Below are 26,456 nucleotides of genomic sequence, written 5' to 3'. Positions count from 1 at the left end.
TGAACATGATCATCCTGTTAAGTATTTCCTAGCTGGCTTCTTTTCATTAGTGATGAAGAAATCTCTAGTAGTTACATTACAAGTTTGGATAATTGTTCTAATTTTATTCACTTGCTCAGAGGCTGCCTAGCAGATTGGATCCGATTCAAAATCTGACTAGAGGAGATGGCAGCTGCATTAAATTGTAGCCATTTTAACCCAGTAGTTAGAGCACTTATGTGGGAGACCCAGGTTCAATTCTCTCCCTCCCCCCACATCAGAGAGGGAGAAAGGATTTGAAGAGGGGTCTCCCAAGTCTCAGAAGGGTGCCCTAACTACAGTCTCTCTCTCTTTCTCTCCCTGGCCAAGTGACTAGTTAAGTATTTATCCACAGTGGAACAGTCATTGGGCTGGAGAGAGCGAGAATGACTCTGTATCCAGTGGTTAGGGCTGTAGTCCTGTGATATTCTAGGCACCTAAATGTTAATGTGAGCTCAGCATTGGAATGTGGGAGAGCAGGATGTAAATGTTTTGTACAGCAGGTAGGGAGTCATGGGTGGGAGATCAGAAATGTTGAAATCTTTCTAGACTAAACTAGGACAGCTTCCGCTTTCATGGAACCACAGAAATTAGAAATAAAAAAGGACTCTCAGGTCACTTTGTCTACCTCCTGCCAATGCCAGGCTGTTCCCTAACGTATACTTGATTTTGACTGCTCTCTCACATCTAGCTGGAAATGATTTAAGTGACAAAGCTCTCATCTCTTCCTTTGGGAGATAATTGATCTCACTGTGAGAAAATTACTTCTTAGAGTACAGGAAGTGGTGCTTAGAATGTGACCTGGTAACTAGTAGAGATTTGCATAAAACTTCACAAAGAAAGCAAAACTGATTAATGTAGTTTTGCAAATTCACTAGCAATTTTACATGTTTGTTTCATATTCACAGGGAGCTGAAAGCCAACACATAAATTTAGCTTGCTCTGTTACCTCGTGTGGTCTGTAATATCTTCTTACTCAATAGTCAGTAACATTCCCTTTCACAATAGGTAGAGGTACCATGTCGTTGAGGTGCAGAGGTGTACGTCCCTCCATTTAGGCTCCCTACTGGGACTAGGCAACTGCATGCTGTTAAATTTGGAACTTAACTCGACTCTCACATAAAGAAAAGAACACATTCCGCTTCAAGTCAGTGTCAATCCTTTATAGAAAAGTCCTACAGAATTTAAAAGGGCTGAAGCCCAATAGGGTTCTATAGAAATCACTCTGAAAACAGATATGTCTATAATTCTCTATTAAATTCTGCTACAGAATTGTATAGAAGGGTTTAAAAATTCTGTGGAAAGATTCTTCCCCTGTTAGAAATTCTACTTGGCTATCAGAGGGGTAGCCGTATTAGTCTGGATCTGTAAAAGCAGCAAAGAGTCCTGTGGCACCTTATAGACTAACAGACGTATTGGAGCATGAGCTTTCGTGGGTGCATCCGACGAAGTGGGTATTCACCCACGAAAGCTCATGCTCCAATATGTCTGTTAGTCTATAAGGTGCCACAGGACTCTTTGCTACTTGGCTATTACATGCGTAGTTGTGCATGCATTGGGGACAAGCGGCTGAGAGGGTTCAAGGAGCCTTATGTAGCCCAGGGGTAGGGAGAAATTCCCACTCACAGGAATGGAGGAGGCTATTTGGATTCCTATGGGGGTTTTGTTCATTGGGCCCTAGAAAAAGCAGTACTGGATGTGTGGAGTAGCTGCTGTTGCTTTGTAGGGATGTGTGTGTGTCTGCAGTGACCAAACATCATCCTTTCTGGAGGGTGAAATTCTGGGCTGTAAACAATACCAGCTGCTAGTATCTGTTGTGGTGGAGTTTTATGTGACATTTCATTTAAAATATTTTTTGTTAAATACTACTCCATCTGTGCCTTCAAGTAGCCTGCACTGGCCTTTGTGATACAGCAGGACCAGAGGACAGCAGGGGAATGATAGATGGGAGGTATATAAGCCCCAGAATGATCAGGGCCTTATTCCCTGTGGACTGAGGCCCTATTAGAGACCGAATTAACACCTCCCCCCATTCAGTCAGACAGTAGAATGGATGGAGAGTGGACTGTAGCTTGGAGGAGTACTGCTGCTAACCAAAGGATCAGAGTACGAGGGGAAGAGAAACCCTGCCCAAGCAGAGCAGAGGGACTCCCCAGGAACAGAGGACTGGCAGAAACCCTGCCCAAGGGGAAAGAGGGTAAGAAGCCCATGAAGTTGAAGGGGCTGGGATCTGGAGTAGGGGGTGGAGTCAGGCCTCTTCCCCACTCCCCTTCTCTCCCCTGCCAGGGCACTAGTGGAGCTGTTGGTGACCAAGAATAGGGAAATGGGTGGTGCCCTGACCCACCACACCAAGGAAAAGTGTGGGACCCACCACAATAGCTTCAGTCATTTGCCACACCTTATACAAAGGGATCATTTTTGTTTGATACATCACACTGTATATGACTTTTCCTCAGTGTTAGGGGGCATGAAACCCCACTCTCAGCTGTCAAGTGTACCAGTCTGAGACCTGCCAGTGAGAAGCGTTATTTTGTCTTTTAAGTCCATTCATTCTGTTTAGACACTTACTCTCCTATCCAGAGTTTGATCACTCTCCAGTTGTTTAGAAATCTATGTAAAAACCTTCTGGTTTTTTTTCACTAATTAAATCAATGAGTCACCTGCTGCCTACAAGGCTTTATTTAGCACAGAGATGCAGGGTCTAGTTTTTGAAGATGCAGTTTGACAAAACGAGTAGAATTCCCCAAATCATAAAACAAAAAATAAGGCGGGAGAAGTAAAAGTATCTTAAACCAGTCACTCTATGGCTAAAGAGACTATTAGGTTTCAGGGGTGCATATCTTTTCCACTGACTTCACTGGGGATGGATCCAGTCCTATAGTATGTATGCAGTGACATACAGCTTAATGTATTAGTTGAATGATACTGTTGTAGTTTTAATCCGTTTTTAATGTAGTGTTAAAACAGTCTTTCCTTGATGAGCTATTTATAGCTTTTTCATCAGACTCTCATGATCACAGTATTTACATCCTCTCTATGCAGAAACTGGACAGCCAACGTAATCTGCCCAGAACTTCACCCATCTCCATATGGGACTGTGAATGAGTCATAAAGAGAAGCCCTGTGAGGGTATCTTTCCGCTGGGAAGTGACTGCCATCAACTAACCTTGAATGTAAGTTCTTTAAAGCATACTTTCTGCATTTGGCTATCTGCCATTTCTCAAGTATGTACACCTTCAGCATAATGCTTTGAAGATAGGGAAAGCTTTCAGACAATGTAATGTGGACCTCCCATGTGCTTTGCTAACACACTGCTGGTCTGCATCAATAGTCCTTCATTATGTCAAGCCTCTGTGCAAAAACTAGGTGTGATCAGCGGGAAGCTGGTCTGTTGTTTCAAACATTCTCCTCTGCCTTTTCCAACTTATACCAATTACAAATAGGCCTTACCATGAACCATGATTCAATTTCAAGACAGAACTCAATGTACAGTATTATATCCTGGAAAACCTGATGGAATGCATACAGGCTGTGATTCAATATTTGTCTGAGAAGACAAAAATTCAGGTGCCAGCCTCAGTACACTGGAGCTTGACACCGTGTGATTCAAATTTGTGTAGTCCTTTGAGAAATCAGTTCAAAAGATCAGCTCAGATGCTTGTATTTCTGTTATGATAGCAGCTGTTGGGGCTTCACAGTGTACCTTAGCAGTTGGATGCTTTGCACTGCCACTTAACACATGAGAAAAATATCTATAGCTCTATATCTAATCAAGTGAGTGATGCTGATTCTGAGAAGTCTGCTCTGTACGTGTGTGTTGCATTCTTGAATCAATCTATTCTTGTTCCAGTCTGAATTGTAATGGGATAGTTTCAAAGCTGAAGTATATGGTAGAATACCAGAAAAATAAAATCAGTAGCAGAAAAGCCAAAAATTAAAACTGATCCGGCATACACTTAAGAAAAATCACTTTGAATATTCAAGTGTGTGCAGCTGTTAGGGAAAGATCTAAACTGAGTTTGAGTACAGTTACTACAAATACCATCGAGACAGACAGCAGTATACTTCACTGAGCCCACCATTCTGCTCAGGGGACACAATGTCAAATTTGGAAATGTAGGATTTCCATCTCTTGTAGCCATGGCTCTTCTTTCTCTTAAGTTCCACCCAGTAGTGTAGGTTCATCAGGAACAGAAGATGTTCATCTGAATTGAAAATGTGATGTCTTGGAATAGATGCAGTTTGTACCCGCTTCCCCCTCCAATTCACTCTCTCTCCCACTTCCCAAAACAAACACCTCCACCCTATGCTGCCTAGAGCTCAGAAAATAGTGAGGGAATTTTTTCCCCCTTAATGTTGGATTGAATTGAAAAGCAAAATGTGATTTGACTGTGTTTGCCACTATAAAGGCATGGACCATCCCCCCAACTTCATTGCAGCCTGGTTTGGCACTGCAGGTGTGCCCGACCTTAATTTCTCCCAGCTGTAGCGGCAATAGCTTCACTTTAATAACACTGGGCAAAGAAAAGCCAGTGGCCACAAACAAAATAGCATGCCCTCTTTTACTAAGGTTTCAGGACATGGGAAATTACAATAAACAATTCATAAGGTCCTCACCTCAAGATCCTGGTTCAGAACTTCCAAATGTAAAGATCATAAAACATAGTCACTGAATCTGGTTAGGTTGGTTTCCTAGGGTCTTTTCCCCTTAGTTATTTTTCCAATGGAACATCACCTACTAGATCTCTGAGTTTGTTTAAAGTTTGCTTTTTTTATAAGTCTATTCCCCTTATTCTGCTGTTCACGTCTTCCTTTCCTTAGAATCATTAAGCCTATCATTTAATGATCACTGTTGCCCAAGTTGCTTTCCATCTTCAGATTCACAACCAATATCTCCCTGTTAGAAATGGCTGCCCTCCTGGTCATTTCCTCCACATTTTGAAACAAGAAGTTGTCCCCAACGCAGTTCAAGAATTTACTGGAAATGTTGTGTTTTGCCATATTACTTTTCCAGCAGATATCTGGTTAGTTAAAGTCTCCCATTAGCAACAGGTCTTGTGTTTTGGATAGTTCTGTTATTTTTTCTAGAAATGCCTTATACCCCTCCTCCTGATTTCATGGTCTATAGTAGACCTCTGCCATTATGTCACACTTGCTTTCTTCCCCCTTTTATTTTAATCTAGAGGCTTTCAACTGGTCTGCTTCACCTCCTTCTGAACCTCATAACAAGTGTATACATTCTTAATTTATCGTGCACCACACCACCACCTCCATTTTTCTTTGCACGCCCATTCTGAGCAAGCTATACCCCTCTATACCAATGTTCCAGTCATGAGATTTACCCACCAAGTCTCTGTGATACCAGTTGAATCATAGCTGTGTTTGTGTGCTAAGATTTATATTTCTTCTGGTTTATTCTTGTATATAGACAGCTAAGATGTTGAGCAGATCTGTTTCCCCTGTTGTTGCGCCTACAACTCTATTGTAATTTTCCATTTCTATCACTAATTCCAGCTCTCTGTCACCATTTTTATACTTGTGACATATACTGCAATCCCAAGCATTATCTCTGGGGACCACTGTATTTAATTTATGAATGGTTTATGCATGATTGTGTTCTCCTCCATGGGGGAATGTTACCACAACTCCTTTAGGAACTAAAAACAGTGGGCGGTGATTAAGTCAAGTCACTGAGACTACACAATTATGGAGAGGTATCACTCCTTGGGGAGGCTTGCATTTACTGCTTCAAACTAGGTTTTCCACAGACTCAAACAAAGAAAGGGCTTTTGGTATAAGAAGGCTGAGTTTAAACTGACAGGGTGTTCTTTCTGATCAGCAAATGCACATCAATTTTTGTCAGAGGGACCCAATACTGCTAAAGGATTGGAAGGACTTGGGCCTACTAGGGCCCCATTAGACTGATGGATGACTCCAGGTATGTATAGAGTGTGTGTTAAATCTGTTTTTATTATGTTTTCTTTGCAATGCTTTAACCTTAAGAATAAATATAATTTCCTAGAAAGAAAAGTTTGGATTAATGATAAATTACATCTGTCAAAGACGTTGGAGAGAAAGTAATGCACAAGCATTGGCCGTTTGGCAGATTGGCTTGCTGGTGATATCACAGTGTAAGGCAGGGGGCTGTGCAATCTTAAAATCTTGGGTGAGAAGGGAGTGGGACAAGGATCCCTACTCAGATACATGGGATGGCAGAAGTCCTGAGACCTGACAAGGCACTCCTGAAGTGGATCATGGAGGAGAGATACAAGTGTAGTTTACCTCGAAACTGTGGGCTTTTGTCACCTGGCCCTTTTCAAGCTAGTTGAAAGCCCTCCTCACTAGGTTATCTGGTTGGTGTCCCAAGATGCTCCTCACCTTCTTGGTCAGGTGGATCTGTCTCTTTCCAGCAATCCTTCATGGAACATCACCCATGGTCAAGCAAGCCAATGTCCTCCTCTTAACACCATCTGCACAGCCATGCATTCTTCTTCAGGATGCAAATGTTCCTGCCTGGATCCTTACCCTCAGCCAGCAGGATGGATGGGAACACAGCCTGCACCCCTGGCTCCTTCACCCTCACTCCCTGTAGTCACTGCTGATCTGCTCAAGGTCCTACCTGTCATTAGTGCCCACATAGGTGAGCAGCATAGGGTAGTGGTCAAAGGACCGGATGAGCCTTGGCTGCCTTTTTTTAACATTTCAGATACAGGTAGGCAGCACACCTCCTATGATGTTAGGTCAAGATGGTGGATGGATGCCTCTGTACCGCTCTCAAGGGAATCCCTGACTACTACCACCCTTTGTCTCCTCCTTTTGGGGGTGGTGACTATGAACATCCCAACCCTGGGGGGCAGGTTGCTCTTCTTCCCTCAACCATTGAGTTTTAGAATAATAGAATCATAGAATCTCAGGGTTGGAAGGGACCTCAGGAGGTCATCTAGTCCAACCCCCTGCTCAAAGCAGGACCAAACCCAACTAAATCATCCCAGCCAGGGCTTTGTCAAGCCTGACCTTAAAAACCTCTAAGGAAGGAGATTCCACTACCTCCCTAGGTAACCCATTCCAGTTCTTCACCACCCTACTAGTGAAAAAGTTTTTCCTAATATCCAGCCTAAACCTCCCCCTCTGCAACTTGAGACCATTACTCCTTGTTCTGTCATCTTCTACCACTGAGAACAGTCTAGATCCATCCTCTTTGGAACCCCCTTTCAGGTAGTTGAAAGCAGCTATCAAATCCCCCCTCATTCTTCTCTTCTGCAGACTAAACAATCCCAGTTCCCTCAGCCTCTCCTCTACTCCTGTTGCCAGTACAGCACACCAGTTCTTGACCTCAGTGGATGGGGGTGGGGGGTGAAATACTGTCTGCTGGCTGAGGTGGCTAGTTGCCAGTCTCCTTCCTGTACAGCAACACCTGGTTCTCTTTTCTCCCCTGGTGCTGCTCCTTCATCCTGCATATCTCCAAGTGCATCCTGTCAATGAAGTTCTCATACTCCTGTATGTTGTGCAGACAAACCACCTTCTCCTGCAGCTCTCTAACCTGATTCTTGAGGGACTCCGCCAACAGGCACCTCTAACATCAAATGGTTCCCTCCTCTGCCTTTCTTCAGCAGGGACATGCAGGCCACATTCCCAGCAAATCAAGACCAGGACCTGGGTAGAAATCTCCAGGGTCAGGATACCTGTCTGACCAGGGCATCTACAAGTGCAGGCAGCGGACGTGCTAGCAGTGGTATTGATAGCATGTTGTGGAGTACTTGCAGGTTGAAGGGAAAGCTACTTCCCTGCCTTACTCTGCTGGTGAAGTCAGCTGGCTCACCCTTGAGTCTCCCAGCTGCCTTTGTCTCACCAGCAGTGTGTGTAATAGAATCTCTTCCTACAGTGCACCATAATGCAAGCAGCTGAGCCATCAGCTCTTATATTCAGGTGTTTTGTTTTCACTTTTTTGATAATATATACTAGAAATATAAAAACAACAAAATGAATATTATGAGGGCTTTCCTAAATGGCAGCTCAGAATGCATAATATTAGCTGCCATGTTTTGTTTATTTTGCTGAAAAAAAACATTTGATTCCTGTTTCCCTTATATTATACATTTTGAAAGGTATACACAGAGTATAAATAGGAAGCTGTGACTATAGGAGAGGGTCTTTTTCTTCCAGCACTTTTCTTCATGGACATCACTTTCTAGCACTGGACCTTACACTTCCCCCTGTGGCAGAAGCATTTAGTTATGTTGAGTGATCATAGGATCTAAAGGGCAGATGTAGAATTCTAACCTCCTTGCTGAATAAGAGGATGTTGACATTTGTTAAAAGTAGTCTTTGTGCATAACACACCACCTAGGCTTGGGTAGTTAGTTGCGTTGAATGATAACAGGATCAAGAGGGAAGAGGCACAATTCTAATCTTCTCAATAGAACCTCTCTACAAGGCATTAGAACTGTTCATGTTAATTGGGTTACATGCAAACAGGACCTCATAGATACACTTCCTTTATAGACAGTGCATGGCTTTTTGTCAAGTGAGATAAAAATAGGATAGGGGGAACAAGGAGCAGCCCACTTGTAATTTGGCTTTAAAAAAAAAATAAACCAAAACATATTCATTGCTGTGTTGGATTTTTCAGATTTACTTGTGTATGCATCGGACCAAAGCTTGAGAACCAGCATTTGAAATTGTGCTTACACATGTTGCATATGCAAAGAAGCATTGGATAGATAAATTGTCACTGATCTTGAGACCTTTTCTTAAAGTATTTTTTTCACACTCTTACTGTACTTCCTTTTACATTTAGTTCTCTTCTCCAAATTTCCTTAATATTGCCTCAGCTATGCTACAAGAGTGAACAATAATGCACCCTTAGATCTTAGCAGTAAAATTATCTGACCATCTGCTTCTCTTCCAGCAACAACTATTTTACTTGTGAATGTTCATTTTGGGAGTATAGTTGCAAATTTTTCCTGAGTTGTGTGACTTTATTAATCTAGATTATTACAGGAAACTTTTTGAAACCTAGTAGCCAGCCTGGTTAATGTTGTTGTGTTAATTGATTATGTATTTATATTACACTAACACCCCGCAATCAAGATCAAGACCTACTGCTGTACAAACACAAAATAAAAAACAGGACCTGCTCCAAATACTTTGTACCCTGGAAATATCAGATTAATTCTGGTGATTGCTTCCATTAGTATTTTATTAAATAAGACAAAAGGTTTAACCCCTTGTGTTTAAATCTTACAAAAGAAAGCAACCGAATGTTGTAGTTCCATCCTTTCCAATCCCTAAGGTTTATTATGGGAGGGTCATTTGTACTCCCTTTGGACAGTCACTGGAGCTAATCATATTTCAGGAATGGAAGCATGATAGCTTTAAAAAGCATACATCAGCTGGTCACAATGAAAATGTCAGATTTGCATTTTGAAAGCAGATCATGGCAGCAGATCTAATCACAGCAGATCAGAAATACCTTCTGATCTTCTACTGTGATCTGGCAGCATTAGCTACTTCCCTCTGAAGGTCACAGAGAAAAATGTAGAGATAGAATCTGCTTCCATCTAAAGAAGTGAAAGATGTGGCTGGAGTCCTGAAGACAAATTGATCTTAGAGATCCATTAGGAGAAGGAAAGTCTTAGAAGAATAGCTTGTAGTAGCAGTATTGTCAGGCAACTTTGAAAAGCAACAGAGCCATGAGCTATCTCTTCCCAGAGCTATTCTGTACAGTGGTTGAAGCAGCAGGAACAAGAAGGGGACTCTTGCATTATTTGGCATATTTTGTACTTGAGATTTACACTCAGTTTTTACCTCCCTGAACATTAAAATGATTACATCACTAAAAGTAAAGCTAGGGTTGTGGCCACACATTGGAGGGCAGGGCCACATAACCAAAGTCTGAGTTTACAGTGCAGAAAAATCTAGTCTGCATGTTTTTTGACAAATAAAAAATGAGTGTATGTTAACTCCTGTATGTATGCTGTGGACCAGATGCTATTGTCAAAGCAGAGTTTTAGGTCTCTGAAATAGGTCTTTATTTAAGGGGGCTCTAATTATCTTTGTAGTTAAGGGAATGATATTTTGCTCCCATCACCCCAAAATGAATATCCAGCTTTTGTCTTGTTTGTCTTCACAGAGCCCTAAACTGTGTTGCTAAGAGAGATAGTGGGACCAGGAACAAATGATCAGGGACACATATCAAGGGACAGATATCTATTGGAAAATAATATGGCAAAAATTCCAATAAATTATTGATTTCAAAATATATATTAAGAAGTAAGCAAGGGGCAGCCATTTTTTACTTGATTCTGACTAACAAGGAGGAGTTGGTTGTGAATCTGAAGATGGAAGTCAACTAGGGTGAAAGTGATCATGAAATGAAAGATCATGCATGATTCTAAGGAAAGGAAAGAATGAAAACAGGAGAATAAGAACCATAACAACAAGCTCAGTAAGTCTAACGGAAACAGGAACTCAGGAGAGCTGGCAGTTTCTCAGAGATAATATTAAAGGAACAACAACAAACTATTCCAATGTGAAGGAATGATCTGAAGGATAGTAAGATGTTTCACTGTCAAACAGGAGGATATACCTAGTGGGGTCCTGAAGGGGTCTGTCTTTGGTCCAATACTAGTCAATATTTTCATTAATGACATGGATAACAGAATGGAGAAAGTGCTTATAAAAGTTGTGCATGACCACCAAGCTGGGAAGGTTTGAAACACTTTGGAGTACAGGTTTAGAATTCAAAATGACCTTGGTAAATTGGAATATTGATCTGAAATCAACACAATTAAATTCAACAAAGACAAGTGCAAAGTACTACATGGTGGCAGGAAAAATCAAATGCATACCTATGTAACCCACACACCTTCTAGATGTGATGTTCTGTCCCATATAGTGGCACCGAGACCACTTAGAGAGAGTTAAATGAGTCTGCTCTACAGCCTTAGCGAACAGCCACCTGGCTTTTTGCTCATGCGGTAAGGCTCATGCACTAAGCTCCAGAGGTCCCCAGTTCAATCCTGCCTGCTAACAACCAGGGTCTGTCAGTATTCCAAATGGGAGCTTGTCTGGGATTTCAATAGGGAAGTCGCTGAAGCTCAGGATGCACTTCTTCAGCTAGGAGAAGTATGTAACTACATACCTTCTAGATGTGGTGTCCTGACCCATCTAGTGGTACCAAGACCACTTAGAGAGAGTTAAATGAGTCTGCTTTACAGCCTTAGCAAACAGTCAGCTGACTTTTAGCTCATGCAGTAGAGGTTCATGTACTAAGCTGCAGAGCTCCCTGGTTCGATACTACCCAGTCGTCGGCATAACAAGCTCTGGAGCTTAGAGCATAAGCTAAAAGCCAACTGACTGTTAGATAAGGCTGTAGATCAGACTCATTGTATATCTCTCTTCCTACGTGGTCTCGGTGCCACTAGATGGGACAGAACATCACACTGAGGAGGTGTATGGGTTACACCTACAAAATGGGGAATAACTGGCTGGATGATAGTACTGCTAAAAGGATCTGGAGGTTATAGTTTATCACATTGAATAGGAATATATAGAGTAAATTTTAACCTTCATTCATTTCTCTTCATTTCCATGTTTCTTTCTGTGTGTATCACAGTATGGATAAGATTTGTTTTTAAATGTGGGTCTAATCTTCCATTGTCAATGGAGCACTGTAAACAGAAACTTAACTTCAAGTAGGCTGAATTTTCAAAACATTGCAACTGCAACATTTGTACCCACATTTTGTACCTGGAGTTCAACTATAGGGGCAACAATTAGATTGCAGGTGCCAATCAGGTAGTCTGAGTAGCATCTCTAGTTCATTCTGTGTGTGCGGAAAAATGCAGATGCAAATTGTGCCAAAGAAAATTTCATGGTAGTAAAACCCTTTTAAAATATAGCTTTATATTATAACAGTAGGCCCCATAGTGTGTATTTGTTTGTATTTTTCATTTGTCTTCCCTTTTGTCCCTTTCCTGCCATACTTGTATTTTTTCACTCTTTCACCCTCATTCCCTCTTTCTAAATTTAGGATATTCTTCAGATTCAATGTAGGGGGAGAGTTGCCCCTTTCTCCCTTCCACTTCTCCCTACTGCCTCAGAGTGGAATGATCCAAAAGTGGGAGGAAATCAGAGAAAACAGCACTAATTTATACAATACCCTCAGACAGAGGTGGATCTAAAAAGAAAAAAAATGATCTTAGCGTAATTTTCACCTTTCCTGAAGTAACTTCTGGTCTTGAGAGTTCTCAGATGCATAATCAGTGCTAAAGCTTTCTGGATAAAATTGATTTTACACATCTGTTGGCTACATATAAGATCTTACATCTGGGAACATGGATCTGGGTCACTCCCTTGTGGTCTTTCAGTCCATAAATCAAAGAAAATGTTTTTGAAACAATATATATGTTTTCATCTTGTTCCAATTTTGTTTCTTGTTTAGATTAAAATGGTATCAATTTGCCACAAACAGAGTGTCTGAAACTTCTAAAGATAAGTGCCTCTCAGCATGAATCTATTGAGCTTTGGAAAATGGCATTATCATTTGGAATTGCAGACCTCTAGGAAGAGCAAAATGTTTTTCTCTTTTATGTAGTTATTACAAGATATAGAAAGAGGTGGTGAGGTGGAACTGTATGATAACATATTTACAAAGCCAACAAACTATAACTCAACAAGAAAGATTGTGGTTAGGAGCTTTTGTTTGTTTGTTTACAGATACAAAGGACAAACCCACCAGAGCTATCTGATACAGACCACCAGGACCATAGCAGAGCAAGAGAGAAAAATCCTTGGACCAACACTAAAGATAGTGTAAGTGTCTAGATTCTGTACTCAAAAGGAACTTAAACAACCTATTTTTAATATCTATTGGTTAATAAATACAGCCAGACATGCATGGTTTATTATTATTGGAGATATACCAATCTCCTAGAACTGGAAGGGACCTTGAAAGGTCATTGAGTCCAGCCCCCTGCCTTCACTTGCAGGACCAATTTTTGCCCCAGTTCCCTAAGTGGCCTCCTCAAGAATTGAACTCACAACCTTGGGTTTAGCAGGCCAATGCTCAAACCACTGAGCTATCCCTCCCCCCATATCCCTCTTTATGTAGAAGATTGTTCTGATTCAAACAAGAGATGCTCCAGTCAGAGATGGAACCATCAGAAACAATAACTACTAAAGATGATGCCAGAAAATGTGAAGAGGTTAGAATCAGAGGACACAAACTACTTGAATACAGCACATGGATTCACAGACTGCAGCAACCTAGTAAGTGTTTTAGGAAAGCAAATTTTGGGAGTTTACAACATTTAGAGCCAAATCCTGTATTGCTTGTTCAGAATTTACTCAGGGGGAAGGAAAAACCTCTCCCAATGATGCAATTGGGAGAAAGTATTAAAAGCACAAGGAAAAGGTTGCAGGAATACTACAGAGTATCATAAATAAGTAATGAAAGATTATAATTCCTTTGAAGAAAGATGATGCAAGACCTAAGAAATGGCTAATGTGGCTTTAAAGTTGAGGTCAATAAAATATTATACTGAATATAGAAAAGTGGAAAGGCAACCAAAAAGAGGCCATATTGTCCCCTCTTGCAGAAAAAACTCATGACAGGGTTTTGTGAGAGGGAAAACTCCATGAGGGTCCCTTTGCTGAGTTTCCTCCAATTCTCAGGAACAGATGTCTCAGTACTTGTCTACACTATGGGGGTAAACCGATCTAAACTACACAATTTGAGTTACATTAGTAGCATAACTCAAGTCGATGTAGCTTAAATCTACTTACCGTGGTGTCCACACTGTGTTATGTCAACAGGAGATGCTCTCCTGTCAACTCCACTTACTCTTCTCATTCCAGTGGAGTACCGGAGTCAACAGGAGAGCGATCTGTGGTTGATTTTTAGTTGGTTTTCACTAGACACACTAAATCGATCCCAGGTGCATCTATTGCCACAGCATCAATCTTCCAGTAAGTGTAGACAAACCCTCCGAGCCCACTGCACTGATTCTGTGGGTCCCCTGTCCAACTCTCTGGTGCTAAATAGAGATTTCTGGATTCAGAACCATTTTGTCATTGATCCAGGCAGAGACCTTGTTTAGGATTAACTTTGAGATAAATACAGCCTTCTTACAGGATGTTTACTGAGGGGGAGAGGGAAGAACTTTTGGTTTAATACAGCTTTCTGACTGGTCTGTGGCTGTTGGGGGTATGCCTTCTTGTTAAAATCAAATGTGGCCTTCTGACTGGCTGGTATCATATAATGAATAAGGTAGGTATACCTAGCCTACTAACCATTAGTTTATTTTGGTTTTGGCAGCCTATTCCGTTATAAATATAACTCTGCAAGGCCTTGGAATTATTAAATTTCTTAATGCCTCAGAGGAATAAAAAGAGAGGCAGCTGGTAGCTCCTCCAGATATTTCAGTTCAGAAAAAAATACTAGTGCATGAGTTTTTATCTGCTAATTAATCTTCTCTACCTTTGTGTAAGGGGCCTGTTATCCCCTCAATAACATTCAGTGGGGTGTTTTGGTTGGCTAGCTCTCAGCACCAAAAGGAGAAGGGTCGATGGGACTGACAGTCCCCAGGGGCAATGGGGAGAGGTCAATGCTCCAGATCAGCCTGATTGACAGGACGGGCAGGCTAATCAAGGAGTCAGGAAGCAATGGGGTCCCGTCCTCTGTGTGAGCTGCAATTGCCTGGGTCAGACAGAGTGGGGCCAAGCTAAGGAGAAAGCAGGGGCCCAAGCTGAGCTGGGAGCAGAGCTGCAGCCCCAAAGCCAGAGCACAGCCCAGAGTGAGCAGACCTGCCCTGGGAGCAGAGCTGCAGCAACCAGAGCCAGAGGGGCCAGAGAAGCAGCCCAGGGAGCTGGAGGCAGAGCAGCAGCAGCAGCGCTGAGGCAGAGTGGAACTGGAACTGGGGCTGTTCGGAGCGGGGTGCCGTGAGCAGCTGGGGAGAGCGAGGGGAACCCTGGGCAGCGAGCCCAGCACAGGGAGATGCCTCAGCCAAGAGGCTCTGCAAGCCAGACTTGGAGGTGGATCATAACCCTGACAGGGCGGGGGTGACGCTGGGAAGAAGGGTCCTGCCACCTAGAGCCTGAGAGCGTGTGGCCACCGCCAGAGAAAGTGTCCAACCTGCAGCGTCCCTGCAGCACAGCCAGGGCCTGAGAAGGAGGCCTGGGACCTACAAGAAACAGACTGTGAACTGCCCTGACATTCCAGAGACACTGTTTATGATGTTCCCTGCCACAGAGCGGGGTGATGTGTTTCCTTCAACCTTTCCCATTTTTCCTTATTCCTTTTTAAACTAATTGTTAATTAAATAAACTGTATTTGCTTTAAATCATATGTAATGATCAGTGGGTCAGAAAAGCATCCAGTGGCAGAGAGAGTACCCTGGAGTGGGGACACCCTAGCCCCTGACCTAGGTGACCACAGCAAGGTTGGGGGTCGAGCCCCCCAGGAATCCTGGGCCCAGCCTTGTTGGGGTTACGAGGACTCTGCCAGATAGAAGAGTGGAAGGGGAGTCCTCCAGGGCAGGGAAGCCTCTGGGTAAAGGAAGTGGGAGCGAGGACTCAGATCCTTCCGCTAGCCCATTTCACCGGGGTAGTGCAGAAGCCAGGAAAGTTCCCCACAATAGCGGGACCATTCCCCCACTTACATTTGCATGCCCTTTTAGAAATCTGGAGGTACAGTGAAAACTCAAGGGATATTTCCTCTTGCAATATTTGACTAATAAGGTACATATTAAGGGTCCCGCTGTACCCAAACATGGCAATAATTCATGAAGGGAAGGGAAACACTACACAACATTGCAATATCACTTGTGTGGTTCTTTGGACCACTGTGTAGAATACAATATTAATTTGTTGATTTATAAGGGCAGATTCAGATATGGCTAAAATGATCATGTGATTCTGAGTTTGGATGGATTTCACACATCATTAAACAATTTCCATGGACTGATCTGCAAAAGACAATCTGATCTGTGAAAGTCAAGGGGTAAGATCTGGTAGAAAACAGAGACATGTACACAGACACTTTCATCTTAAGCACTTTTTTTTCCTTCCAAAGGGCAGCATCTGTATGTTTACATCTTCATTGCAAATTGTGGTTCTAGGTATTCTGTGCTGGCATTCATCATTTCAAGTACAAGGGTAAACATCCAAGCAGCGTTATGGGAGTTCCGTACATACACCTTATTAACATTAAAAAGAACATCTGTAACACATTTTCAAAGCAAAATATGAGGTATCTCCTATGTCATCTTGTGCCATTGACTTCACACAATATGACACATTAAACATTTTAAACAAGAAATGCGAAAAGTAGGAGAAGGCTGTGTGTTGGTATATTTGAGACTACTGCCAAATGTTCAAAATGTTTGCAAGACATTTGGTTATGATAAGCTCACTGAACATGAAGTAAATTCTTAATAGGGAGAGGTTTGAACATTAGCCTTAGGGAAATGACTATATGTACTTTGCAGGCTATGAGGAATAAACTGCAGGTAAATTTCTAAAACAGGTTACCATTCAACCTGATCATTCAATCTGTGTATGTTTTTACACTATTCCAATCACCAGGGAATCCAATTATTGGATGTTTTCTGGGGATCACAAACTCTGTCCTATTCCCAGAGCCATCATCTCCATCCAAGAGTCACCAAATCCAGATTCATTTGAGGTGGTTGTCAAAGGCAGTTCGCAGAGAACCAATACCACTTCCTTTGCCCTACTAGGAGCTGGCTCAAAGGATGCTTCAGCTAAATAACATCAGAATGTGATGATAAAATTTCTGACTTTGGGAATGGATGTCAAGACTTGATGTTCAGAAATGTCTTCTCTACACCATTTACTATTTGCAAGTATTTTGGTTGATGTGCAGCTCTGTCACATTGTCGTTACTAAGCAAGTTTAATCTCTGATCTCCTAAGAGCTATTCTTAGGTACGCAGTTATAGGGGTTGTCTTCACTGGAACCTAGCTCATATTCACACACAAAACCCTCTATGAGTTTAATGGTTTATATGACTAAATGAGATAGTTTAAAATGTTATCTTGAGTTTGTAGCTGAATTGGTTCCCTGTATGTGCACCACCTGTTATAATTTGTCATATGCTTCATTAGCAACATTTTTGGCTTGCCTAGGATTCTCACCTCCTGCTTAGCTGGTTTATCAACCTGAACTAAACAGGTTGCTATGGCGTGGAAGAGGCAGTTGCCTCTCCCCCAGACCTTGATTTGTGCCCCGCTAACTTTTTACAGTTCAGTGCTAGCCAGCACAGTGGTGCTCCCCTAGGCCTGTAAGGCCCACTTTGGGGAGGGCTGGGTCTGGCTGGGACTCCTATTGCCACATTGTCAGTGCCGTCCCCCTCTCCACACAGGCTGGACAGGAAGCAGGAGCAATGGCCTGATCTGAAGATAAGCACGGAGCAAGCCAAGCCCTGGTCCTTGTCCTGTGCCAACTGTTGGTGAGACATTCCTCCTCCCAGTCAGTTGCTCCCCACTCCTGCACTCCCAGGGGTAGAACCATTCTGTCACCTCCCCTCCGGCCTCCATGATAGGACTGGTCTGCTAACCCCCATGAGAAGCCATGACCTCAGTAGAGAGGTGGAGGTATGGATGCTCGCCAACTTTGTCCTCCCAGAATTTTTTTGAAATGAGGCCATGGAAGTAAAAAATTTCCTTGGTGATTGCAGATAGTTCCAGTGCACGTATTGTTCAGCAGTGACTGCTGGAAGCTACACTGCAGAGATAGGAATATCAGCAACTTAGACGTAAAAGGAAAAATTTACAGTGTGACTTTATAGAGATTTACAGTTCAGAGTGATATATCTATGGTATGATAACCCCTGTTATTCCTGCAAATAGGCCAGAGATGTAGCCAGACGTGATCTCTGGAAGGAATCACTCAGGGTGACAAATAGGTATTTCAGTCATTATCTCTCTCTTAATCGGAGTTACCACAGACAGCTCACATCTTCAGTTCAGGTCAAGCTCGAAGGAACTCCTCATGCCTGCCTCTAGTGCTCCTAATACTGGTAGGACCCATAACTAAAGCTGAACTATACAGTATGATACATGGTCTTTTCAGACAATTATCTAGAGCTGTGTCAGATTCATCTGATTTTGAGTTTTGTTACAATCCTTAAGGCTGGGCCAGTTTTGGCAAAAACATTTATGAATCTTTCTGCAAATGTCAGATTTTTTTCACCAAATGTGGGCTGAGTTTTGGATTCTGAGGATTTATTGTTTTTGTGTTCAAAACAAACAAAACCTCACTCTGTTACCCAGACCCCAAATGGACAAAAAGGAGCACTTTCAGCTTGGGTTTACTCTGAGATTGTGAGTTTATTCAAACCTAAAACAATTAGTTTGTGAGCTCTTCATGCCAAGGCACATGTTATATTTGTACAGCACGCAGCACAATAGGGCCTATGAACCTTATTTTGGCCTGTGAGCACTAATATAATGTAAATCAATAAGAATGCAACAAAACGTATGTGTGGGCTTGGCAGAAGTCAATTTTTAAAAATAATTTAGATGGATAATATATTTTTATTATTATTTTTAAGCAGTTTTTTTAGATTTTCATTGATTTAAATTTTCACATTTATGGGGAATTATGGTGGGGTCAAACAATAGGAGGGGACAGACACCAATTATTTAATGACAGTAGACATTGAGGTCCAAAAAGTGAAAGCTTTGTAACTGTTACAACATAAAGAGTCCTGTGGCACCTTATAGACAGACAGATGTATTGGAGCATAAGCTTTCTTGGGTGAATACCCACTTGGTCAGACAAATGATCAACATGACATGTCAGAATATACAAAGTAAATCTTTCAAACACTAATAAATTCTTAAATAGCATTATTCTTACTTTGTTCATCTGTATTTTTTTATTACCGGTATTATCAATTGAATTTTTTTTGTCAGTTTGAGTGTGTATGGAGACATCAAAGTTTACTGACATTTAGCAATAAACATCTAATCCTTCCAAGCCAGCATATGGGAGGAGTTTGGGTTGAGTTAAACTGAACTGAGCGAATAAAACCATTTTCATGAAACCCTTCCAGACTGAAACCAACAAATTTTACATAACTTTGCTATTATCAAATGGTGAACTATTACCAGAATGATTAAAAATTTACAGGCATGCTCACCAGGGGCGGCTCTAGGAATTTCGCCGCCCCAAGCACAGCGTCATGCCGCGGGGGGCGCTCTGGCAGTCGCCGGTCCCGCGGCTCCGGTGGACCTCCTGCAGACGTGCCTGCAGAGGGTCCACTGGTCCCGCGGCTCCGGTGGAGCTCCGCAGGCACGCCTGCGGGAGGTCCACCAGAGCCACCTGCCGCCCTCCCGGCGACAGGCAGAGTGCCCCCCGCGGCATGCCGCCTCAAGCACGCGCTTGGCATGCTGGGGTCTGGAGCCGGCCCTGATGCTCACATAGAGACAAATGATCCTGTAGAAACACCACAAGCCTCTGAACATGCACACTGCTGTCTCTCTTTAGGCATCCAAACACCTATTTCCCATCGAAGCCCCAGAGTGGTTCACAAATTGTGGGAGGACAGGTATTCAGCTGCTTAAGTCTCATTCAGGACCCAGTCCAGTAGGTGAGCTCAGAGCAGACATGCCAAACCCGTGGAAAAAATGCAGAAATTGTTTTAGCTTAATTGGCTTGTGAGTTGCTTGTTGGCTAGTTTTTGGCTTGTTGCTTGTTTGGCTTGTAGCTTGTTGCTTCTTTTTTTTGATCGGCTCCCAGCAAGCAGGGGTAAGCGGGGAGAGAGTCAGGGGTGCACAGCAGGCCCACCCCAGGCCCAGACTGCACACTGGGGGGATCTAGTCACATAGAGTGTTGGGGTTCTTAGGGGATTGGCTTGTTTTGGCCTTGTTTTGAAATGGGATTAGCTTGATTTTGGGCTTATTGTGAAAGTCGGGGTGCTTATTTACCATGTGAAAGTTGTCAGCTGTGGCTAAGAGGCCACCTACTCATGCAGGTCCCCTTCAAAGGGCAGAGGAGGAGTTGCCCATCTTATAGTCCAGTGGTTAGGGCTCTCATCTGAAATGAGTGAGCTCTAGGTTCAATTTCTTCCTCTGCTGCGGGAGGGCAGAAAGGATTTGGAAAATGGGAGCGGTCTTCTACCTCTCAGGACAGTCCGCTAATCCAGTGCTGCACAAACTTTTCCATCCCTCCCCCACTTACCATTAATGGAATCTGTCTGCACTCACCCCGCCTCCTTTACTACCCAGCCAAGGCTTCCTCTGCAGCGGGCTGCTTCTACCTTGCAGCCAAGCTGCAGCACTAGGGCAGGGCCAATACCTGCCCCTCTGCTCCTCCCGCTTTGGGTTTTCAGGGTGGGGGAAGGTACATGCTATGGTCTTTGGGGGCAGAGCCAGTGCTCGGCACAGAGGCTGCTGGGAGCAGAAATCAGTGTGGCACCTGATTCACAGGCTGTGTGGCCTGCTAAGGTGAGTTGGGGTGAAAGTGGCACTTCTTGTCACCCCCCGCACCATGGGGTCTGGCCTAGGCTTCACTCTGTAGGGCTGGCACTAGCCACCTGGCATTGCCACTCGCCCCCTGAACATTCCTCCATGTCCCATTAGGGAGTGTGCCTCACAGTTTGCGCACCACTGCTCTAACCATTGAGATGTGCAATATTCTGATGGGGGCTTCCTCAGTCTCTCCTGCTGAAGCTTTTCCATTGTGGATAAATAATGAAAGGGGATGGAAGCAGGAGTACTGGACCCTGGGTCTCCTACTTCCCAGGGGGTGCTTTACCCAGTGGGCTATAAAGCATTCCTCCTTCTTACCCTGTGACTATTCCACTGTGGATACATACTTAAATAGTCATTGGGCCAGAGACAGAGTGTATGAGAGTGACTCTACAGCCTAGTGATTATAGCACCTAGCTGGGAGGTAGGAGACCCAGGTTCCAGTCACTCTTTCATTGTTTATTCACAACAGGAGAGCCTGTGGGAGCCCCTGCATCAGAATATCCCAAGGTTAAGCAGTTAGACCTCTCAGCTGAGAGGCCAGAGACCCCCCCGCCTTTATTTAAATCCTTTCTGACCCTCTGGTAGAGATGGTGACTCAAACCTGGGTCTCTCACATCCCACCTGAGTGCTCTAACCCTTGGGCTAAAAGTTTTAAGGTGGGCACTACCTCCTGCTCCCATTTTGTATGAGCGAGGTGGGCACTAATCATTCCCACAAGAAACCCCTAAGACACCGGACTTCAGATGGCCGGTTCCCATTTGTGGGCCTCCCCGAAGCTCACTTAGGTGCCTTTCTCTAAGGGAGGGGCAGGGCTTAGCATACCTCCCTCTCTATGGTATCTTTCATTGGCTGGCTGAGTGGTTCCAGGACTAGCATGCTGGCTTTGTGGATCACATTATTGGGCACTTTTTCCCCTTCATTCATTGTATAGGAAGCCTGGGAGCCTAATTTGGCTTTGTGGACTGTAGTGTGATTCCTGTGATTTTTTTCTAGACACCTAAAAGTTAGACTTTGCAATGCTGAACGTCATGATGCCTAAGTCCCTTTGTGGATCCCACCCCCAAATCTCCCTATCTACAGGTTATAACCTAGTGCTCTGCCAGTCAATAACATTTTACCCTATATTTGCCTTTGATGCATATCTGTGACCGTGTGTATTGATCTGACCCTAGCAAGGGAGGAAGGGGTTAATAAACTTCTATGAAAGCCAGGGACAGTACCTGCCACACTCCAAGGGATTGCATAAATTGTCAGCCCTGAAGGAAAGGGCTGACAGCTGTGCCTCATTAGGGAAGTAGTCTATTTTTTAAAGGTGGGGGGAGGGGCTCTAGTAGAGCTTTTTGCTCCTGGGGGAGAATGTTCTCTGTCTGGATCCTAGCCCTACAGTGCTTCATGTAGAACATCATGGTGAGTGAGGGCTCTGGGATTTTAGAGTGTGATGGGACTCTTGTTATTATTGTTGTACTTTTTAGGGAACCAGGAATATCTTGTGTTAAGAGCCATTCTAGAGATTAATATTAAAAATGTTTAAGTCCTATAGTCATGATACATCTTGGGGTTTGAGCCCCCACATTGGTTAAACACTGGTGTTTCTGGCTGAGGTTGCTACAATAAAATTATACTTTTATACTTTTCTTTATACCACTTCATGTTTTCACTTAATCTTTTTCATAGTTAGAGCGTTGGTGTTACTGAATGCAGATGGCATGATACTTGCTCTAGGTGTGGTAATTATTTTAGAAGCTGAGCACCAGATTTGAATTTCTGCTGTTAACTGACAGGTCAGGTATAAATTGACTACTCTGTATGTAACTGTTACCAGTGGGTGATATGGATTTTTTATTCTGGCCCAAACTATTTGCAGTTGTTTTTTGAGCTTACTGATAAGTTTCCATCAGATAATGCCAGGTGACAATCTTTAAGACAGCAGTGTTAAAATGTGAAAGGCATATCTGATAAATAGGCAGTTATGAATGTCTGGTAATCTTTACTAAAGACAGCTTGGCAGGAGGTGTAGCAATTTAGAAATCAGAAGATGTGAAAACAAGTGCATCTTCCTGTGAATATTAATTCTCTAAATTAGGTAACTTCCTAAAAATTCAAGATGTTTACATGTTTTACTAAGAATACTACATCTACGCTTTTACTTTACTTCTGAATACTGACAATTTCTAAAAAGCGTGTGTGTGTGTAATATATAATGTTTTACACACACACAATCTTACATCAGCACTATGACACTGGACAGTCTTTTTGATCTATTTATTTACGTTGAAAGGAGTTTAGCTTTACACTAATAAGTTAATTAGGTTTGGGAATTCTACCTAGAATGCTGACTTACACTGTGAATTACAAAATTCACTTATTGGTTTGCCAAGTGGAAGAGGGCTATCTCTGAATCTATTTGAAGGGTCAGTAGCAAAATAACCAGATCATCTGTAGTAGTAACTACCTACATGACCTCCAGATATCTACCCACATCCCTGTGAACACTGGAACATTGCCATGGTGGTGCCAGCTGGAAAAAATGGAGCAGTAGTTCATGGATATTCCTGAGGTTTGATGATTCAAACTTTTCTTCAACCAGACCCAAGAAAATTTTGGCTAAGCTTCCTGCCCATCTCTAACATGTTTTCAGAAGTTCATTAGAGTTGGTCAGGAACTGAAATTTTTTTCATGGGAAATTCCATTATTTCTAATGTTTTTATTCCAAATAATAAAACATCACATTGAAAATTTCCCATGAAACAGAAATAACTTTTTTTTTAAAAATTATTTTATGTTTTTATTTCTAAGCCCTCATCGCTGACATCAGATTTAAAAAAGGGAAAAACAGCATGGCCAAATTCTCCCTTATCTACTGCATAATACATAAGGATTCTAGTTCTGGAATCAGATGAATAAGCAGAACTGAATATCAGAATGTCAGTGTTTTGGGGTAATCTAGTGCTGGTCTAATATATTTAGGACTAACTCATGACACTGAAGAATTAAAATTCAACAACATTGATCTGCTAATCATCTGTTATTAGCAAAGAACATTATATTGGCAGGGAGCTTAGCTAAGCAGTGATAAATGTGCAACTGAAACTAATGATCTGTCTTGGTCTGTGTTCAACTGTCTAATATTCACTCTTCATAAGAAATTAAACTGGAAATAATATTGTGACATTAAATTGCTTTATTTGGTTTTATTTGCCAGTTCCATGCTATTTACAGTTGGAAACTAGTAAAACTTCAATTTAACTGTAATTCAGACACTTGAGTTTGATGCTGTTAAGGTCAACATTTCACAGTGTCAATCACCATTCCTTTCTGTTCAAACAATTGAGAAAAATCTCAGTATCTCAAACTACTGTGTGGTAGTAATTCACACTGTGGACTCTTTAATAGTAACAACTATATAATAGTTGACGGTAATTTTTCATCTGCAGAAGAAATTACCGTACTGTGTAATACTCCACCTTTCCTTAAAGAAGAAGATGCTTGAAGGATATGAAGTTCTTACACAAACTTTTTGGGAGGAAGAATTATAGTCTGTTTTCACATTTTGAATGAAAAAGCCTAAAATATTTATTACTTAAAGGCTGAGCAAAACTGAAAACCAGGATTGATGGAGGCAAACAATTGGGGTAAAACACATCTTAAGATAAGAGACTTTTGAATCTGGGAATAGTGTAGTGAATGGTAATTTGTGATCTAGACTTAACAAAGAGCTTTCAACTTCTCTTGTCAACAAGTAGACAGGAAAGATAGTCCAGTGGTCAGGATGCTAGTCTGAAACTTTGGGGCACATTGGTTCAATTCCTTGCTCTGCAACAGATTTCCTGTATGACATTAGGCAGTTACTCAAGCCTTGTCTATAATGGTGGTGGCATGTACAGTACATGTAGCTTCATACTCAAGTAAAAAGCAGGTTGTGTCCACACTGTAGCATGAAGCTATATGCTACAGTGAAAGGCTGTGGTGGGAGAAGTCTTGGAAGCCTTTCTCTGTGTTGACAAAATCCTTTGGCAGTGGCATACTAACTGCTAAAAATAGCAGTGTAGATGGTGGAAGCACTGTTCGTGTATGTAAAAAGCCATGTAATGTATATAACCTAAAGTTCTGAAGAGGCTTTTCTTGCCTAAGCAGTGTCTCACTGTGTATGCTATTTACACCCATGCTAGGGGTATGTGTGTAGTGTATGTACTCTTCATAAGTGTGGACATAGCCTCAGTCTCTGTGGCTCCACTCCTTATCTGTAAAATGGGCATAATACTTCTCTACCTCACGGGGTGTTGTAAGCATAAACATACTAAAGGTTGTGATGCACCCAGATATTACAGTGAAGAGATCAGTGTCAGTCTCTTAAGAGTAATGCAGTGATGTCTTAGTAATACTTATTTTTTCAAGTTATTGAATACTCCTTAATTCTAGGTTTATGATGTGAGGATCTGTCAGCTTTGCTTTGCTCACCAGGAGGGAGGCAGCAGGCAAAGGAAGCCTGCCAAAAGGAAGGAAGGGAGGGAGGCGTAATCTTGCATAATAAACTAAACTAACAGTAGTAGGTAAACAGAACTGTCTGTCAACACAAAACATCACAGAGGACTCAAGCCTTGTGGGATCCTGACTGTCAAAAGAGCTGAGTGAGATTAATTTATGTATTTTTGCATCATAAAAACTTGAGTTGACAGGCTGATCAATGTTAAGATAATGATGTATTTTAGAAAAATATTGTTGCATACTGAGTAATTTTAATTGAAAAGCAACTTTTTTCAAGATAAACTTCTTGAAACTTTTAAGTCTTTGTTTTTTGTCTCAGTCTGTTCAAAATGTGCAATCTGTTTCATAATTAGTCTTAGGCAGCCTATAATACATTGGAGCTGATACTGCTAGAAAGTACAGAGCGCACAGATGTTAGTTAGCAATTTCATCACTGTAGTTAATATATTCAATTAACTATTGGAATGTACATATCTCCTCCAGCCACAGTATATGCAGATAAAGAATGAAATTGTTTAAAATATGAAATAATAAAAAGCAATATATAAGAAGAGATGGCTGACTTCTTTTTCTGATAAAGATTTTGTATTTATAATTCCAAATATTTCTTGTTTCCGAGCTCACTTGTTCTTCACTGTTTGGGGTAAATTCTATTGACTCCTAAATATATTGTTTTAAAATAAGAGAACCAAACTATAGCAAATCACATTATTTCATACCATGATGGTGCATCCTGTATTCTCTATATCCTTGTTTTTGTGCAAAAGCATTGAGAGTGAAAGAAGGAATATGCTTGAAGGGCTTGCTTTTCTTATGAAGTGGTAGTCATATCCAGCATTGTTATCTAAGCAAACTAGCGGGATATCTAAACTGTAGCACTTCTATGGTAACTGTACAGTCCACAGCATTTCAGTTTTGGGGGGAAAAAAGCCAAATTTGGAAAAAAAGATATTTCAGATGCATAACGATTGTAAATGAAAATGGGCCTGATACTGTTTATTTGTGTGCACCCAGAGGTCCCTTTGGATAGAGATTTTGTTTGCACAAAGAATGGAAAATCAGGCTCCTACTGAGCTATGTAAGAAAAAGGTTACCTATTTAAATAGTCAAATGAGTCCTAATTGGGGCTAAACTGACTCTCTCAACAGAAGGGTTGTTAACTGGGTAGAGGGGATCAAGGCAAGTCTTTCTTGCTAGCTACTATCTTTAACAGGCTAGTTTGTTTAATTAGCATACTATTGCTGAACTGTTCTGTCTCTAACTTGGCTTTTGCCCTTTATGAAAATAAAATTAATGATTGCACTGATGGCAAAGTGTACTGGATTATTTTCATTAATATTTCTATCAGCATAAATGAGAAAAATCAGCCATCAGACAGAACTTTACAGTTCCAAGAATATTTAGCTAATCTATTGAATGTTGGTATTGTAAGCTGTGGTGACTAAGAGCCCA

The 26,456-nt window shown here is 41.9% G+C and overlaps 1 long non-coding RNA gene across 1 annotated transcript in view; it reads left to right on the top strand.

The window, feature by feature from the left end:
* The first annotated feature begins 3,091 nt into the window (after positions 1-3,091).
* LOC123372941 overlaps positions 3,092-26,456 on the top strand; it is a 35,310-nt gene continuing 11,945 nt past the window's right edge. Inside the window, exons 1-4 of the long non-coding RNA XR_006580489.1 lie at positions 3,092-3,191; positions 5,858-5,956; positions 12,739-12,834; positions 13,133-13,290. This is a non-coding gene — a long non-coding RNA (uncharacterized LOC123372941). The remainder of the gene's footprint in view (positions 3,192-5,857; positions 5,957-12,738; positions 12,835-13,132; positions 13,291-26,456) is intronic.

The sequence above is a fragment of the Mauremys mutica genome, chromosome 6, assembly GCF_020497125.1.
Source record: "Mauremys mutica isolate MM-2020 ecotype Southern chromosome 6, ASM2049712v1, whole genome shotgun sequence".
Taxonomy (NCBI): Eukaryota; Metazoa; Chordata; order Testudines; family Geoemydidae; genus Mauremys; species Mauremys mutica.
Note: the sequence above shows the minus strand (reverse complement) of the source record. Positions and strands in the feature narration are given on the sequence as shown.